Genomic DNA, 20,032 nt, shown 5'->3' on the forward strand with positions numbered 1-20,032 from the left:
TTCACCCCTAGTGGAAGCCCCAGGTAAGTAGTGGGCAATTTCTCTAGTCTACAAGCCATTATATCTGCCAAATCCTCAACACACTCATCAGCATTGATGCTAAAAATACTACTTTTAGCCAAGTTAACTTTTTGTCCAGTAACAGCCTCAAAACATAGGAGCACCCCTCTCAAATTTGAGCTTTATCAGCTTCACAGAATAGGAGAGAGTCATCTGCATATAAGATATGAGTAAGCATCATGCCTTCTTGGTCTGTCTTGCCAATTTTTAGCCCCTTTAACCATCCCAAACTTTCAGCTCTCCTCAACATTGTACTAAGAATTTCCATAACCAAAATAAAGAGGTATGGTGATAGAGGATCACCTTGCATGAGGCCTAGCTGAAAAATCCTTGGGCATCACCATTGATTAATGTGGAGAATTTCACAGTTGAAATACAAAATCTAATCCATTTTAGCCATTTATCACCAAAATTCATCAACTTCAACAAATTCAGCAGGCTATGCCAATTTACATGATCACAAGCTTGCAGGCCACCCCTTTTTTCCTCCTTTTCATCAGGTTATCAAGGCTCTTGTTGGCAACCAAAGCAGCATCAGTAATTTGTCTTCCTTTGATGAAAGCATTCTGATTAGGGGAAATCGGACTATTTATGACCTTCTTAAGTCTTTCTGCCATTAATTTTGAAAACAAATTGTATACACTACCCAATGAGTCTGAAATCTTTAATCTCCTCTGCTCCTTTCTTTTTAGGGATTAGAGTAATGAAAGTGGAGATTAAGCTTCTGACAAAAGAGCCTTTTTTATAGAAAGTATCCGTTGCTCTCCAGATGTCCATCCTCAAAATACCCCAGCATTTTTGGAAGAAGAACAAATTAAAACCATCGGGACCGGGGGTTTTATCTCCTTTAAAAGATATTGTGAGAAGGCATGGGAGAAAATATGTTATTGATATATTGAATGAATAAATACAATACAAGAGGTCCCTATTTATAGCTATACACTACAAGGAGATATTACTCCTCTTCCAATGTGGGACAAGACTACACTATACATATCTATAAACTAACACTCCCCCTCAAGCCGGTGCATACACATCATATGTACCGAGCTTGTTACACATATAACTAATACGAGAACCAGTAAGAGACTTAGTGAAAATATCTGCTAGTTGATCATTCGACTTTACAAACTTTATAACAATATCTCCTGAAAGTATTTTTTCTCTGACAAAGTGACAGTCGATCTCAATGTGTTTAGTTCTCTCATGGAACACCGGATTTGACGCAATATGAAGAGCAGCTTGGTTATCACACACTAGTTCCATCTTGCTGATTTCTCCGAACTTTAACTCCTTGAGCAACTGCTTGACCCAAACTAACTCACACGTCGCCATAGCCATGGCCCGATATTCGGCTTCGGCGCTAGATCGAGCAACTACATTCTGTTTCTTGCTCTTCCACGAGACCAAATTACCTCCTACTAGAACACAATATCCAGACGTAGAACGTCTATCAAAAGGTGATCCTGCCCAATCAGCATCTGTGTACCCAACAATCTGCTCGTGGCCTCGATCCTCGAATAGTAATCCTTTGCCTGGAGCTGACTTTATATACCGAAGAATGCGAACAACTGCATCCCAGTGACTATCACATGGAGAATCCATAAACTGACTTACAACACTCACCGGAAAAGAAATGTCAGGTCTAGTCACTGTGAGGTAATTCAATTTGCCAACCAACCTCCTATATCTCGTAGGGTCTCTAAGAGGCTCCCCATGTCCAGGCAGAAGCTTAGCATTCGGATCCATAGGAGAGTCAATAGGTCTGCAACCCATCATTCCAGTCTCCTCAAGAATGTCTAAGGCATACTTTCGCTGTGAAATAACAATACCTGAGCTAGACTGAGCGACCTCAATACCTAGAAAATACTTCAATCTGCCCAGATCCTTAGTCTGGAAGTGCTGAAAGAGATGTTCCTTCAGATTAGTAATACCATCCTGATCATTACCAGTAATAACAATATCATCAACATAAACCACTAGATAAATACACAGATTAGGAGCAGAATGCCGATAAAACACAGAGTGATCAGCCTCACTACGAGTCATGCCGAACTCCTGAATAATTGTGCTGAACTTACCAAACCAAGCTCGAGGGGACTGTTTCAAACCATATAGTGACTTGCGCAATCTACACACACAACCATTAAACTCCCCCTGAGCAACAAAACCAGGTGGTTGCTCCATATAAACTTCTTCCTCAAGATCACCGTGGAGAAAAGCATTCTTAATGTCTAACTGATAAAGAGACCAATGACGTACAGCAGCCATGGACAAAAGGAGACGAATAGATGCTACTTTAGCCACGGGAGAGAAAGTATCACTATAATCAAGCCCAAAAATCTGAGTATATCCTTTTGCAACAAGACGAGCCTTAAGCCGATCAATCTGGCCATCCAGGCCGACTTTGACTGCATAAACCCAACGACAACCAACAGTAAACTTACCTGCAGGAAGAGGAACAAGCTCCCAAGTGTCACTCGCATGTAAAGCAGACATCTCGTCAATCATAGCATGTCGCCATCCTGGATGAGATAGTGCCTCACCTGTAGACTTAGGGATAGAAACAGTGGACAAAGAAGATATAAAAGCATAATGTGGTGACGACAGACGATGATAACTTAAACCAACATAGTGGGGATTAGGATTAAGTGTGGATCGTACACCTTTGCGGAGTGCAATTGGTTGACTAAGAGGAGACAAGTCCGCAGTAGGTGCAGAATCTGATGCGGGGCGTGAATCACCTGGGCCTGATGCTGGATGTGGACGACGATGATAAGTCAAGAATGGTGGAGCTGCAGAAGGTTGAACTGGATTATGTGAAGGAACTTGAGCTATAGGTGGTGGAGCTACAACCGGAATTGTAGGTGGTGGAACTGGAGCTATAGGTGGTAGAGCTACAACTGGAGCTATAGGTGGTGGAGCTACAACTGGAGTTGTAGGTGGTGAAGCTGGAGTGACTGAATCTCCAAAAGATGAAACTGGTAGTACCTCAGAAATATCTAAGTGATGACCTGAACCTGTGAAGTATGATTGGGTTTCAAAGAAGGTAACATCAGCGGACATAAGGTACCGCTGGAGGTCAGGAGAGTAGCATCGATACCCCTTTTGTGTTCTCGAGAAACCCAGAAATACGCACTTAAGAGCACGAGGAGCTAACTTATCTGTTCCTGGAGTAAGGTTATGGACAAAACAAGTGCTTCCAAAGATACGGGGTGGAAGAGAGAACAAAGGTAAGTGGGGAAACAAGACAGAGAATGGAACTTGGTTCTGGATAGCTGAAGATGGCATACGATTAATAAGATAGCAAGATGTAAGAACGGCATCCCCCAAAAACGCAACGTAGCATGAGATTGTATGAGTAGGGTACGAGCAGTTTCAATAAGATGTCTATTTTTTCTTTCAGCTACCCCATTTTGTTGAGATGTGTACGGACAAGATGTTTGATGAATAATCCCATGAGATTTCATAAACTGCTGAAATGGGGAAGACAAATACTCTCGGGCATTATCACTACGAAATGTGCGAATAGAAACTCCAAATTGATTTTGAATTTCAGCGTGGAAGGTCTGGAAAATAGAAAACAGCTCAGATCGATTTTTTATCAAAAATATCCAAGTGCACCTGGAATAATCATCAATGAAACTAACAAAGTAGCGGAATCCTAAGGTAGAACTGACCCGACTAGGACCCCAAATATCTGAATGGACTAAAGTAAAAGGTGACTCTGCTCGATTATCAAGACGTCGAGGGAAATGGGAGCGGGTATGCTTACCAAGCTGACATGACTCACACTCTAGAGCTGACAAGTGAGATAAACCAGATACCATTTTCTGAAGTTTTGACAAACTGGGATGTCCCAACCGTTTATGTAATAAATCTGGTGAATCAATAACAGGACAAGTTGTAGAAGGAAGACAAGATGTGAGTCCATGTGATTTAGCAAGGATAAGGTAATAAAGTCTGTTTGATTCACGCCCGGTACCAATGATCCGCCCCGTAATGCGTTCCTGTATAAAAACATGGTTATCAAGAAATAAAACAGCGCATTTAAGTGATTTGGCTAAGCGACTAACAGCTATGAGATTAAAAGGACTATTGGGAACATAAAGGACTGAATCTAAAGGTAAGGAAGGAAGTGGGCTTGCTTGACCTATTGCAGTTGCCATGGTTTGAGACCCATTGGCCATTGTGACTTTTGGAAGAAATTGAGAATACGAAATAGTAGTGAAAAGAGATTTATTACCAGAAATATGATCTGATGCACCTGAATCAATGACCCAAAACTCAGAGGATGAAGATTAGGAGAAACAAGTCACGCTATTACCTATTTGAACAACAGAAGCTATCTCAGACGATGTCTGCTTACATGCTTTATACTGAAGGAACTCAATATACTCTGCTAAAGAAACCATCCGACTATTCAAAGCATCGGTCCCCATGTCGCTACAATTTGTAGTAGTAGCTGAAGAAATAGCTTGAAAAACACTGTTTACAGCAGGAAAACAGAACATTGTTCTGCGCCGGAACACTGTTCACGCCGGAAACACTGTAGCTCGCCGGAAAATTCCAAAGTTGTCGGAATTTGTTGTAACCAGGATGGATAGACTCGGAATTCCTTTGTGAGCAAGTTGTCCTGAAGAAATATTTTCAAAAAATGGCCAGAGAAGTCACTGTTCAAGTGGCCGGAATTTGATTTGAATTAGATGGGTAGGCTCGGAATTTTGAGGAGAACACACTGTCCTGAAGAAGCTTCGTGAAAAAATGGCCGGAAAGTGGCCGGAACCCTCGCCGGAAAAGTTGTTTCCGGAGCGTGGAGGAGCGTGGCGGCTTTTCTGCCGGATAAAATTTCAAGGGGTTGGTAGTCGGAGGGTGATCTACCTGATGGTGGTGTTGGTTTTAGCACAACACCGACAGAAAGTGACTTTCACTTAGACAAGCCTTAGGTCACCGGAAAAATTACACGATGACTAAGTTCTTTCTTCCCGGTTAACGCTGGAATGACGCACAGCGATCTTTTCTCACTAATGCTCTGATACCATGTGAGAAGGCATGGGAGAAAATATGTTATTGATATATTGAATGAATAAATACAATACAAGAGGTCCCTATTTATAGCTATACACTACAAGGAGATATTACTCCTCTTCCAATGTGGGACAAGACTACACTATACATATCTATAAACTAACAGATATGATAACCTTTTCCAGCTCCTCCATAGTAAAAGACCTCTCCAACCATTCCTTATCTTCATTTGACAGTCTTTTTACACTATCATTTTCCCAACTAGGCCTCCATTGTTCAGATTCACTAAACAGATTTTTATAAAAGTCCAAAATATGAACTTTAATAATCTCATCATCCTCCACAAGTTCACCATCAATAATTAATTTATCTATGCAGTTATATATCTTGTGTGTTGTTGCTTGTTTATGATTTTTTTTTGTGTTTTTGTCTCCTTGTTCAATCCACAAGCATCTGGATTTCTGTCTCCAGGAGATTTCTTCAACCTTTGCTATCTCTTATAGTTCCTTCTTGATTGTCATCCTTTCGGCCTCCCATTGTGTTTGATCATGAGGAGAAACAATTCTTCTGTTGTGATCTAGTTCTTCTAACTTTGCCATTGCTTTGCATTTCCTATCCTCCAATTTTCCATATACCTCCATGTTCCATTTTTTCAGGTCCTCTTTTAGCAAAACTAACTTTTTTGCGAGGATCATATCAGGTTCCCCTGCTAATTCATAAGAATCCCACCAGGTCTTGATCAAATCAATGAAATCTTTGTGTTCAAATCACATGTTTTCAAATTTGAAGTAACCTTTTCTTTTTTTTCCAATCACCACATTCTAAGAGAATTGGACAATGATCTGAAGTGGTTCTTGGAAAAACTCTCTGTCTGATGCTCTTAAAGCACTCATCCCACTTCTCTGAAAAGAAGAATCTGTCTATTCTAGAAGCACAAGAACTATCTCTACTTCTAAACCACGTGAAATTACCTCCATGCAGAGGTGGATCTATTAAAGATAACTCATTTACAACTCTGGAGCTAATTGCTCTTGAATTTCTTGCCTCCCCCAGCTTTTCATATGCAAACCTGATCACATTGAAATCCCCTCCAACAGACCATGGTTGGGAGATTATACCATTGATGGCAGCAAGTTCCTTCCATAATGCCTTCCTAACCTTCCTATCACAAGGGCCATCGACCCCTGTAAAAGCTAATTGTTTCCCTGAGTTTATTTCCTCCAAAGCCACTGTAATGGAGTGTTGTCTACTCTATTTCTGATATGTCGATAAGCGATTAACATATAATACTTCCTCTGTCCCAATTTATATGGCATCATTTGACTAGGCACAGAGTTTAAGAAAAAAAGAAAGAAACTTTTGATTCTTGTGGTCTAAAACAAGCCTTAAATATTTGTGTGGTCGTAATCAATCTCATTAGGGGCATTTTAAAGTTAAATTATTTCTAAATATAGAAAGATGATATTCTTTTCGGACAAACTAAAAAGAAGAGCGCCACATAAATTGGGATGGAATAATTGATTAACATTCAATTAGTTCAATAAAAACAAAAAAGTTACTAACTTTAGTAAACAGTGAATCTCTAATACACAAAATGGACACTAATTTCTGATAATAAAGCGGTTTAATCAAGCAGCCTGCAGAATAATCAACAACAATAGGCCCAAAAATAAAAAAACAATGTGAAGGTAATGTAGATAATTTGTAAGAAATTAGAGCATACAGATTAGTGGAAGGCCCTCTATTGCAGCAGATTCCAGCACAGAAACATGCAATAACTCCAACCACAACAAAAATTAGAGTTGTTACCAAGAACCCCATTTTCCTTCCAATCTCACAACTTGTATTTTTTCTGCAAGAATATTATGAGCTGAAAACTGGATAGTTTCGGCAAAGTATTATATAGAAACAAATAGAAATATAAATAGATTATTTTACCAAATCCGCCAATGGGTTCTGCAAATGAGAGAGATAGAGAGCGTCTATGGAGAAATTCTTTGTAAAATAGGAGGGGAAATGTTCACTGGTGTTGGGTGAAGGAGAAGCAGAAACGGTGATCTGAAAAATATATAGTAATACTTAAATGTATTTTGGACATAACAATTGTAAAATTCGAACATTTTTAATGTGAAAATGGTATTTGAAAATTAAAGTTTTGTTTGAACATGAATATATTTTTGGGTTGTTTTTAAAATTGTCAGTGATTGAAAATTTTGAAAAATAATATTTTGTAATTTTTTAAATTTTCAAAAAATTACAAAATTCATGTTCAAGTAAAAATTAGAAATTTTATGGTGAAACACTCATTTCGGAAAAATTAAACTTTTTCGAAAAAAGTAAAATAAATGCCTATGCTATATAGAAACGTTTTTTGCGGCGACAATAGTCGCCACTAAAAGTAAATAATGTTGTCACTAATAGTCCATCGTACGTCGCCAGTAGAAGAAGCGACAACTATGCGACTTTATTGGCGCCGTTATTTACCTTTAGAAACGACTTTAGTCGCCACAAAAACTGATTATATATAGATGTACACTCTTTCTATTTTTAATATTTTTGCATCTTGACTTTTTGTCTATTATAATTTCCATTATGTGTATATGTAGGAATTTTCTCATCACATTCTAATTATATAAGTCTTATATTTCTATATTTTTCCTAAAATTTATATTTTATTCCTCTTTTTTGTTTTTTTACTTATTATCGTAATTATATTATTCATTACTTAATATTATTAAATTGTCATATGAGTCTTTTATTAACTTGTCAATTTATATTAATACGATAAATATATTTTTTTGTTACTCATTAAATTAAATTAAATTTTATCTTGTGTGACTATTTCTAAAAAGAATTCTTTTATATTTAAATTTATCAAAAATATTTTTAAGTATTATTTATTTACATAACTTACATAACTTTTTAAAATAAATTTAAAGGATAAATACCATTACGTTATCTCTATTCTCCTAATTATACATTACTTTTTGTTCTATAATATATATTTTTTATTTAGTGTTTATCTATAATATTTTCATTTTTATTTTTATAATTAGTTAAGATAGGACACTATATTGTATCTTTCGAAAATATTTACTTTCTTTCTATAGGCTATATTTACTATATTTCTATTTCAATTAAAAAGAATAATCCTATCTTTCAATTTAAATTAAATATTATTACAAATATTCTCCTAAATTTTCAAGTAGCTTTGTATTAGCTTACTACTCGGCTTAACCACAATTCAAACTTTATTGGTTTAATATATACTAGTCTTTAGGGTACGCGAGTTGAATACTAATCAAATGGTCCTATTTTGTTATATGAATAGCAATCTCTTGTGTCTCTAGAATTTGCTTTGTCATGAAATCAGAAACTCATTTTTTACCCTTTAAATTAAATATTATTACAATTTAAAGAAAGGTCTTAAATTACTAAGAGCCCATTTGGATTGACTTAAAAAGTGACTTTTCAGTAGAAATAACTTTTAAGCCAAAAAGCAATAAGTTGGGGTTGCCCAACTTCTTACTTTTGGCTTATTTTAAGCAGTGTTTAACTTATTTTAAACACTTTTTTGACTTTGTCAAACACCGAAAAAAACTAAAAAGAGCTTAAAAGCTGATTTGACCAGCTTAAAAGTCAATCCAAACGCCCTCTAAGTAGCTTTATAGTAGCTTGTCACTTAGCTTAACTATATCACAGATTATTCTCCTTTTAATACAATATAGATTTATCATGTCTTTAATTCCACAGTATACAATGTCCATCTAGTTCATATAGTACCATCTCTTCTCGTGATATCATGGGTAAGTTCTTATCATTCTAATATATTTTTAAACTATGTATAGGAAAATAAGTAATTATTAATAATTAAAATTAGATAAAATAATAAGACCACGTTAAGAATGAATATAGTCGCATGTGTCATGTTTGAAATCACCTATTATATTTCTTAAATCTCTTAATACCCTATTATCTTGTAATCTGTTTTTTGAAAAATATTTTAAAATTGAGATATCAACATACTTAAACAATTTTTCTAAGAAAAATTAAATTTGTCAAAATATTTGAAGGTTGTGAAGTAAAAAAAGATATGATTTTTTATGTGGAACGTCTTTAACTTTACAGTAGGAAAATATTCTTCCAAGGCTTCATGTAGTTTGAAAAAAATGAGTTGTCAATCGATTTGACTTGCTTAAGTATGGGCTAATCGCCTAAGTATATTTAAAATAGCATATTCACTAATTTAAGTTGCCTATACTTATACACAGTAGGTGATCTTTACAATCACTAATCATTTTATTTGGGCTATTAACTATATAAGGGACATCTTCGTTTAATAGGCGATCTGATTGCAAATGACATACTAATTAAATTCAATAACATAAATGAATTCTAAAAACATCTCTATATCAATGTTTACGAATTTATTCACCTATTCTTCATACATTATTTCATCCCTGATAACAATCACCTTCAATATTAACTTGAAGGATAGAGCTATGATTTTAACTTTTACACACATATATTTATCTCTCATTGTGTCAACACATGCTATCTGTCACGACCCAAACTAACCATGTCATGATGGCGCCTATCGTGGAACTAGACAAACCGACTCATTTCCAAAACAAATCGATATTTTCATTTCAAACATAATTTCAAGGCTATTTAACATAAAAACCTTCGTAAAGGAGTTCAAATCAAAACAAAAGTGCGGAAAAAAAAAGCCCGACATCGGAGTGTCACTAGTCATGAGCATCTACTACAATTTGTCTGACAATATCGAGACTAACATAGTCTGAAAAATAGCTAAATACAACTAAAGGAAGATAAGAGGGAGAAGAGCAGGGTTGCGATCGTCAGGCAGCTACCTTGCTATCCCCGAAAACATCTGCAACCGGAATAGTCAACAACAGCTACCGTGTCCAGATACACCTGGATCTGCACACAAGATGCAGGGAGTAACGTGAGTACGCAAACTCAATAAGTAACAGCAGTAAATAAAGGCTGAGAAGTAGTGACGAGCTAGATGCAAGTATAGTTCATATCACAAAAATTCTGTAAAGTACATCATGCTTTAAAAACCAGTGTTTGAATCAAATTAGCTCTTTTAAATCCAGTTCCAGTAAAATCATTTAAAGACATCTTTCAACAGTTTTCAAACAAAGGCTCAATGCAAAGGTGAACAAAAATAATAAAATTATAATCAGCCCTTCGGGCAATATCACTCATATATAGCCCATCGGGAAAACCTCACAATCACTCGTATACATACCCTCGGGCAAACCTCACCATCACTCGGGCCTCCCAGTCACTCAGCACTCGGCACTCGCACTCAATAGGTACCTGCGCTCACTGGGGGTGTATACAGACTCCGGAGGGGCTCCTTCAGCCCAAGCGCTATATCAAGCCAATCATGGCATAAATCAATGAGGTCCTCGGCCTATATCAAACATGCTGCGGCATGCAACCCGATCCCATAAATATCCTCATAAATCAGGCCCTCGGCCTCACTCAGTCATAAACTTCTCGAGCCTCCCGGGCTCTCAGAAAAACAAAATATTCAACCCAAATAATATTTATATGATGCATCAAAATAGAGTAATAGAGACTGAGTTATGCTGTAAATATGTATAAACATGACTAAGTATAGATTTTTAATCAAAAACAATGAGAGGATAGCAAGAAAAGATCTCTAAGGGTCCAAACAACACTGGCATAAGGCCTAAACATGGCATCCAGCCTGATTTAAGGAAATTCTTTCTAAAACAAATAAGAATCATATAGTTTCAACTAAATATTCAACTTTACAGTTGATACGGGACAGACCAAGTCACTATCCCCAATGGTGCACGCCCACATGCTCGTCACCTAGCATGTGCGCTACCTCCAAATAGTAGAATGATACAAAACTCCGGATCATACCCTCATGACCAGATTTACAATCGTTACTTACCTCAATCCGAGCAAATCTCTACTACGCAATGCCCTTGCCTATCGAATCGGCCTCCGAGCATCCCGAATCTAGCCACAAGTAATACAATACGATCAAAATAGGCTAAAGAGATCAATTCCACAAGAAAAATACCAAATTATAGCCAAAATCCGAAATCGGTCCAAACCCGGCCTCCGGGCCCACGTCTCGAAATCCGATAAAAGGCACAAAACCCGAAATTCCATTCACTCACAAGTCTAGTCATACCAAATTTACTCAAATCCGACAACAAAATCCCCTTCAAAACCTCAAAATTCTATCTCAAGAACTCTTCCACTTTTCCCCCAATTATTTCACCCCAAATCACAATTTAGATGATAAAAATCAAGATATAATCATGGAATTTAACCAAAACCAAGTGAGAAACACTTACCCCAATCAACTCCGCGAAAATCCCTTCAAGAATCGCCCAAATCGGTGATCTCTAGCTCAAAATATGAAAAATGAGTTCAAACCCTCGATTTGAATTTAACACTGCCTGCCCAGATTTTACCCTTCGCGAACGCGACCGTCCTCTCGCGTTCGCGTAGGCCAACTTAACTGCCTCACCATTTTACTCTTCGCGAACGCGAACGCGACCACCACCTCGCGAACGCATAGAATAAGGACTTGGGGTCCTAACTGCCTCACTCCTCTTCGCGAACGCGACCCTTCTCCCGTGTTCGCGATGCACACGCAGACCACACCTTCGCGTTCGCGTCCTCTCCTTCGCGAACGCGTAGAACAAAAATTCACCACTCACAAAACACTCTTCGCGAACGCGAGAGCCCACTCGCGATCGCGAAAGAGGAAACCAGAAGAATGTAGCAGCAGATATCAGCAATATCACCAAGTCCAGGCATGATTCGTTAACCACCCGAAACTCACCCGAGGCCCTCGGGACCTCAACCAAACATACCAACATATCTCATAACCTCATACGAACTTAGTCGAACCTTCAAATCACCTTCAACAACACCAAAAACACGAATTACACACAGATTCAAGCCAAAGAACTTAGAAATTTTTGAATTCCACAAACGACGCTGAAACCTACCAAAACACGTCCGAATGACCTTAATATTTTCACACACGTCTGAAATGACGCCACGAACCTACTCTAACTTCCAGAAATCCAATCTGACTCCGATATCAAAATTTCCACTACCGGCCAAAATTGCCAAAATTCTAACTTTTGCCAATTCAAGCTTAATTCCACTACAGAACCCCAAATCACATTCCGGATGCGCTCCTAAGTCCGAAATCACCTAACGGAGCTAACAGAACCATCAAAATTTAAATCCGAGATTGTTTACACATAAGTCAACATCCAGTTGACTTTTCCAACTTAAGCTTCTAATAAAGAGACTAAGTGTCCCAATTCACTCCGAAACCACTCCGGACCCAAACTAACTAACCCGATATATCATAATATAGCTGAAAAGCACAAAAGGAAGCAGAAATGGGAAAAATAGGGCTATAACTCTCGAAACGACCGGTCGGGTCGTTACATCCTCCCCTTCTGAAATAACCATTTGCCCTCGAACGGGTCTAGAAACATACCCGGAGTCTCAAATAGGTGTGGATATCTGTTCTGCATCTCCCGCTCGGTCTCCCAGGTGGCCTCCTCCACAATTTGACCCTTCCACTGCACCTTCACTGAAGCTATGTCTTTTGACCTCAACTTTCGAACCTGCCGATCCAAAATAGCCACCGGCTCCACATCATAAGTCATATCACCCTCCAACTGAACCGTGCTGAAGTCCAAAACTTGGGACGGATCGCCAACATACTTCCGAAGCATGGAAATATGAAACAGTGGATGCACACTCGACAAGCTGGGTGGCAAGGCAAGCTTATAAGCCATCTCCCATATCCTCTGAAGCACCTCAAAAAGCCCAATGAACCGGGGGCTAAACTTGCCCCTCTTTCCAAGGGTGATACCTTCAGCAAAACCTTCTTCCCAACCATAAAAGACACATCACAGACCTTCCTATCCGCATAACTCTTCTGCCTAGACTGCGCCGTGCGAAGCCTCTCCTGAATCAATTTTACCTTATCTAATGCATCCTGGACCAAGTCTGTACCTAAGAGCCTAGCCTCACCCATCTCAAACCATCCTATTGGAGATCTACACCTCCTCCCATATAAAGCCTCGTACGGAGCCATCTGAATGCTCGACTGATAACTGTTGTTATATGCAAACTCCGTGAGCGACAGAAACTGATCCCATGAACCCCCAAAGTCAATGACACAAGCGCGCAACATGTCCTCCAATATCTGAATAGTGCGCCCGGACTGCCCGTCCGTCTAAGGGTGAAAAGATATGCTCAACTCAACTTGAGTACTCAACTCCCGCTGCATGACCCTCCAAAACTGCGACGTAAACTGAGTGCCCCTATCTGAAATGATGGAAACTGGGACACCATGCAGGCAAACAATCTCTCGGATGTAAATCTCAACCAACCGCTCTGAAGAGTAAGTAGTGCCAACTGGAATAAAGTGCGCGAACTTGGTCAGCCGATCCACAATAACCCAAATAGCATCGAACTTCCTCGAAGTCCATGGGAGCCCAACTACGAAGTCCATGATGATCCGCTCCCACTTCCACTCTGGGATCTCTAACCTCTGAAGCAAGCCACCCGGTCTCTGATGTTCATACTTAACCTGCTAACAGTTGAGACACCGAGCCACAAACCCAAATATATCCTTCTTCATCTGCCTCTACCATTAGTGCTGCCTCAAATCCCGGTTCATCTTCGCGGCACCCGGATGGATAGAATACCGCGAGCCGTGGGCTTCCTCAAGAATGAACTCCCGAAGCCTATCTACATTAGGCATACATATCCGGCCCTGCATCCTCAACACACCGTCATCACCAATAGTCACATCCCTAGCATCACCTCTCCGAACCCTGTCTGAAGAACGAGCAAGTGGGGGTCATCATACTGACGCTCCCTGATACGGTCATAAAGAGAAGACCAGGAAACCACGCAAGCCAACACCCGACTCGGCTCTGAAATATCCAATCTCACAAGCTGGCCTGCTAAGGCCTGAACATCCAATGCCAAAGGTCTCTCTGCTGTCGGAAGATATGCTAAACTCCCCAAACTCTCCGCCTGGCGACTCAAAGCATCGGCCACTACATTGGCCTTCCCCGGATGGTACAAAATAGTGATATCATAGTCTTTAAGAAGCTCCAACCATCTCCGCTAACGCAAATTAAGATCCTTCTGCTTAAATAGATGTTGCAGACTCCGGTGATCAGTATAGATCTCACAATGAACCCCATACAAATAATGACGCCAAATCTTCAAGGCGTGAACAATGGCTGTTAACTCAAGATGATGGAAAAGATAGTTCTTCTCATGGGTCTTCAACTGGCAAGAGGCATATGCAATCACCCTACCCTCCTGTATCAGAACACAACCAATACTACCCTCGAGGCATCACAATACACGGTGTAAGAACCTGAAGTTGATGGCAGAATTAACATTGGAGTTATGGTCAAAGCAGTCTTGAGCTTCTGAAAGCTCCCCTCACACTCATCTGACCACCTAAATGGAGCACCCTTCAGGTTTAATCTGGTCAAGGGCGATGCAATAGATGAAAATTCCTCCATAAAGCGACGGTAATAGCCCGCCAAACCAATGAAGCTCCTAATCTCCGTGGCTGAGGATGGTCTAGGCCAACTCTGCACCGCCTCTATCTTCTTCGGATCCACCTGAATACCCTCACTGGTCACCACGTGCCCCAAGAATGCTACTGATCCGAGCCAAAACTCACACTTGGAGAACTTTGCATAAAGTTTCTCCTCCCTCAATCTCTGTAATACAATCCTCATATGCTGAGCATGCTCCTCCTGGCTACGAGAGTACACCAGTCATCAATGAATATAATAATGAATGAGTCCAAATAAGGCTGGAATACACTGTTCACCAGATGCATAAATGTTGTTGGGGCATTGTTCAGCCCAAAAGACATCACCAAGAACTCAAAATGGCCATAACGGGTCCTGAAAGCTATCTTAAGAATATCCGAATCCCGAATCTTCAGCTGGTGATACCCGGACCTCAAATCAATCTTGGATAACACCCTCACTCCCTGAAGCTGGTCAAATAAATCATCAATACGAGTCAAATGATACTTGTTCTTGACCGTGACCTTGTTCAACTGCCTGTAATCAATGCACATCCTTATGGAACCATCCTTCTTCTTTACAAATAGAACTGGTGCACCCCAAGGTGACACACTAGGCCGAATAAACCCCTTATCAAGGAGTTCCTGAAGTTGTTCCTTCAACTCCTTCAACTCCGTAGGTGCCATACGATACGGTGGAATAGAAATGGGCTGAGTTCCCGGCACCAAATTAATACCAAAGTCAATATCCATGTCAGGCGGCATGCCCGACAGGTCTGCAGGAAACACATCCGGAAAATCATGTACCACCGAAACAGAATCAATGGCAGGAGTCTCTACACTAACACCTCTCACAAAAGCCAAATAACATAGACAACCCTTCTCAACCATCCGCTGAGCCTTCAAATAGGAGATCACCATACTAGGTACATAGTCTACAGAACCGCTCCACTCAACCCTAAAAAATCCCGGCATCGCCAACGTCACAGTCTTAGCATGACAATCTAGAACAACATGACATGTATATAACCAATCCATATCCAATATCACATCAAAGTCAACCATGCTGAGCAACAAAAGGTCTACTCGGGTCTCCAGACCCCCAATAGTCACCACACATGACTGATATACACGGTCCACAATAATAGTATCGCCCACAGGAGTAGATACATAAATATATGAAACTAAAGACTCACGGGGCATAAACAAAAAACGAGCGAAATACAAGGAAACATATGAATAAGTGGAACCAGGGTCAAATAATACAGAGGCATCTCTGTGAAAAACTGAGACAATACCTGTAATCACAGCATTTGAAGTGATAACATCTGGTCTGGCAGGGAGGGCATAGAAATGAGCCTGGCCACCCCCTGATCTGCCGTCCCCTCTAGGGCGACCCCTAGTTGACTGACCTCCACCCCAAGCTGACTGGGCGTGTGGTAAAGTAACTGGTGCTGAAGTCGATGGCTGACTCCTCTACTGAGATAGACCTCTTCAAGACGAGGACACTGCCTCCACATATGCCCAAACTCCCCACACTCAAAACAACTCCCTAGTGCTGGTGGCAGGGACTGAAGGGAACCCCTAGCACAGGGATAACTGGTAGAAGAACCTGGCATGGAGGAGCCTTGAACTGATGGAGAACGAGACTAAATCTAGACTGGGAGGGCACTAAGTGATGAGTGTCCCTGATGAGAACTGTGAGAACTATGGCCCAATGATGCACGAAGGTGAACTGGGTGGGCTGGCTGAGCATGCCTGAATGGACGGACTCTTTCGTGCTGGAACTGACCCCCATAAGGAGCACCACTAAATCCTCCATGTCCTCGAGGCCTCTTAGCCTCCCTCTCAACCCTCTCCTGACCGCGAACCATCTCAATCTGTCGAGCAATGTTGACAACCTCATCAAAATTAGCACCAGATACTCTCTCTCTGGTCATAAGCAACCGAAGCTGAAAACCGAGGCCATCTATAAACCTCATGATCCTCTCTAGGTATGTGGGAACCAACCAGATCGCTTGACGGGACAACTCGGAGAACCGCATCTCATACTGTGTCACAGACATTTCACCCTGGTGAAGCTGCTTAAGCTGTCTGCGCCGCTCCTCTCTGCAGGACTAAGGCATGAACTTCTACAAAAAGACCATGGAGAACTGCTGCCAAGTAAGGGGTGCTGCGCCAACATGCCTACGCCTCTCTTAAGTCTTCCACTATCTGAGTGCAGCCCCCAAAAACTGAAAAGTAGTGAATAAGACCCCACAAGTCTCCAGAATACCAGCTGTACGGATTATCCTCCGACACCTGTCCAAGAAGTCCTGGGCATCTTCTCTCTCTGTGCCACTAAAAGGTGGAGGCTGGAGTCTCCCAAACCTCTCCAACCTACGCTGATCATCCTTAGGCATAGCAGGAACCACATAGTCCTGAGCAGCTGCAACCGACTAGGCTGGTGGTGCCCCCGGTGTCGGGAGTCCCTGAACAACCTGATCGGGTGTGCGAGTGACGGGAGTTTGAGTGCCTCCCCCGGCCTGAGAAGTGGCTGCGGCCGTCGAAATAGAGACCGCCTGAGCAAGGCCGGTACACGATGCCAGAATCTGAGCTAGGGTCTCCTGAAGGCTTGGAATCACAATAGGCACATGCGGTGCCTGAGCTGGTGCATCAACAACTGGAATCTGATTCTGATCTGGGGTAACTGGTGGGTATGCAGGTACTACCCCAGCTGCTGTGCGGGCTGCACCTCTACCCCTACCACGGCCTCAGCCTCTGGCGGCCCTGGCTGGTGGTACTGATGGCTGGTCCTCCCGTCCGGTAGTACGAGTCCTCACCATCTATGAGAGAATGAAATAATAGAAGTTTAGTTACTAGAATCAACATATTCACACGACAAAAATTCAAGAATATGAGATTTTCTAAAGGTTCTGCAGCCTTTCGAAGATAAGTACAGACGTCTCTGTACCGATCCTCAAGACTCTACTAAACCCGCTCATGACTCGTAAGACCTATATAACTTAGGCTCTGATACCAACTTGTCATGACCCAAACCAACCCTGTTATGATGGCGCCTATCGTGAACCTAGGCAAGCCGACTCATTTCCAAAACAAACCGATATTTTTATTTCAAAGATAATTTCAAGGCTATTTAACATAAAAGCCTTCGTAAAGGAGTTCAAATCAAAATAAAAGTGCGGAAAAGAAAAGCCCGACATCAGGGTGTCACTAGTCATGAGCATCTACTACAATTTATCTGACAATATTGAGACTAACATAGTCTGGAAAATAGCTAAATATAACTAAAAGGAAGATAAGAGGGAGAAGAGCAGGGCTGCGATCGCCAGGCAGCTACCTTGATATCCCTGAGAAAATCTGCAACCACAATAGTCAACAGCCGCTACCGTGTCCAGATACACCTGGATCTGCACAAAAGGTGCAGGGAGTAACGTGAGTACGCCAACTCAATAAGTAACAACAGTTAATAAAGGCTGAGAAGTAGTGACGAGCTAGATGCAAGTATAGTTCATATCAAAAAAATTTCGTAAAGTACATCATGCTTTAAAAACTAGTGTTTGAATCAAATCAGCTCTTTTAAATCCAGTTCCAGTAAAATCATTTAAAGACATCTTTCAACAGTTTTCAAATAAAGGCTCAATGCAAAGGTGAGCAAAAATAATGAAATCATAATCAGCCCCTCGGGCAACATCACTCATATACAGCCCATTAGGCAAACCTCACAATCACTCGTATACAGCCCATCGGGCAGACCTCACCATCACTCGTGCCTCCCAGTCACTCAGCACTCGGCACTCGCACTCAGTAGGTACCTGCACTTACTGGAGGTGTATACAGACTCTGGAGGTGCTCCTTCAGCCCAAGCGCTATATCAAGCCAATCATGGAATAAATTAATGAGGTCCTCGGCCTATATCAAACATGTTGCGGCATGCAGCCCGATCCTATAAATATCCTCACAAATCAGGCCCTCGGCCTCACTCAGTCATAAACCTCTCTAGCCTTTCGGGCTCTCATAAAAATAAAGTATTCAACCCAAACAACATTTATATGATGCATCAAAATAGAGTAATAGAGACTGAGTTATGCTGTAAATATGTATAAACATGACTGAGTATAGATTTTTAATCAAAAACAATGAGAGGATAGCAAGAAAAGACCTCTAAGGGTCCAAACAACACTGGCATAAGGCCTAAACATGGCATCCAGCCCGATTTAAAGAAATTCTTTCTAAATCACATAAGAATCATATAGTTTCAACTAAATATTCAACTTTACAGTTGATACGGGATGGACCAAGTCACAATCCCCAACGGTGCACGCCCACACGCCCGTCATCTAATATGTGCGCCACCTTCAAATAGTAGAATGATACAAAATTTCGGAGTTTCATACCCTCATGACCAGATTTACAATCGTTACTTACCTCAATCCGAGCAAATCTCTACTCCGCAATGCCCTTACCTCTCGAATCGGCCTCCGAGCGTCCCTAATCTAGTCACAAGCAATACAATATGATCAGAATAGGCTAAAGGCATCAATTCCACAAGAAAAATACCAAATTATAGCCAAAATCCAAAATCGGACCAAAATCGGCCCCGGGGCCCACATCTCGAAATCCGACAAAAGTCACAAAATCCGAAATCTCATTCACTCACGAGTCTAGTCATACCAAATTTACTCAAATCCGACAACAAAATCCCTTTCAAAACCTCAAAATTCCATCTCAAGAACTCTTCCACTTTTTCCCTAATATTTTTACCCCAAATCACAATTTAGATGATAAAAATCAAATATAATTATGAAATTTAACCAAAACCAAGTGAGAAACACTTACCCCAATCAACTCCGCGAAAATCCCTTTAAGAATCGCCCAAATCCGTGATCTCTAGCTCAAAATATGAAAAATGAGCTCAAACCCTCGATTTGAATTTAACACTGCCTGCCCAGATTTTACCCTTCGCGAACGCGACCGTCCTCTCACGTTCGCGTAGGCCAACTTGACTGCCTCACCATTTTACTCTTCGCGAATGCGACACATGCCTCGCGAACGCGATGCTTACTAGCTCAGACCTTCGCGAACGTGACTACTGCCTCGCGAATGCGTAGAACAGAGACCTGGGGTCCCCAACTGCCTCACTCCTCTTCGCGAACGCGACCCTTCTCTCACGTTCGCGATGCACACGCAGACCACACCTTCGCGTTCGCGTCCTCCCCTTCGCGAACACGTAGAACAAAAATTCACCACTCACAAAACACTTTTCGCGAACGCGAGAGCCCACTCGCGATCGCGAAAGAGGAAACCAGAAGAATGCAGCGGCAGATA

The sequence above is a fragment of the Nicotiana tabacum genome, chromosome 14 (assembly GCF_000715075.1).
Source record: "Nicotiana tabacum cultivar K326 chromosome 14, ASM71507v2, whole genome shotgun sequence".
Classification (NCBI taxonomy): Eukaryota; Viridiplantae; Streptophyta; class Magnoliopsida; order Solanales; family Solanaceae; genus Nicotiana; species Nicotiana tabacum.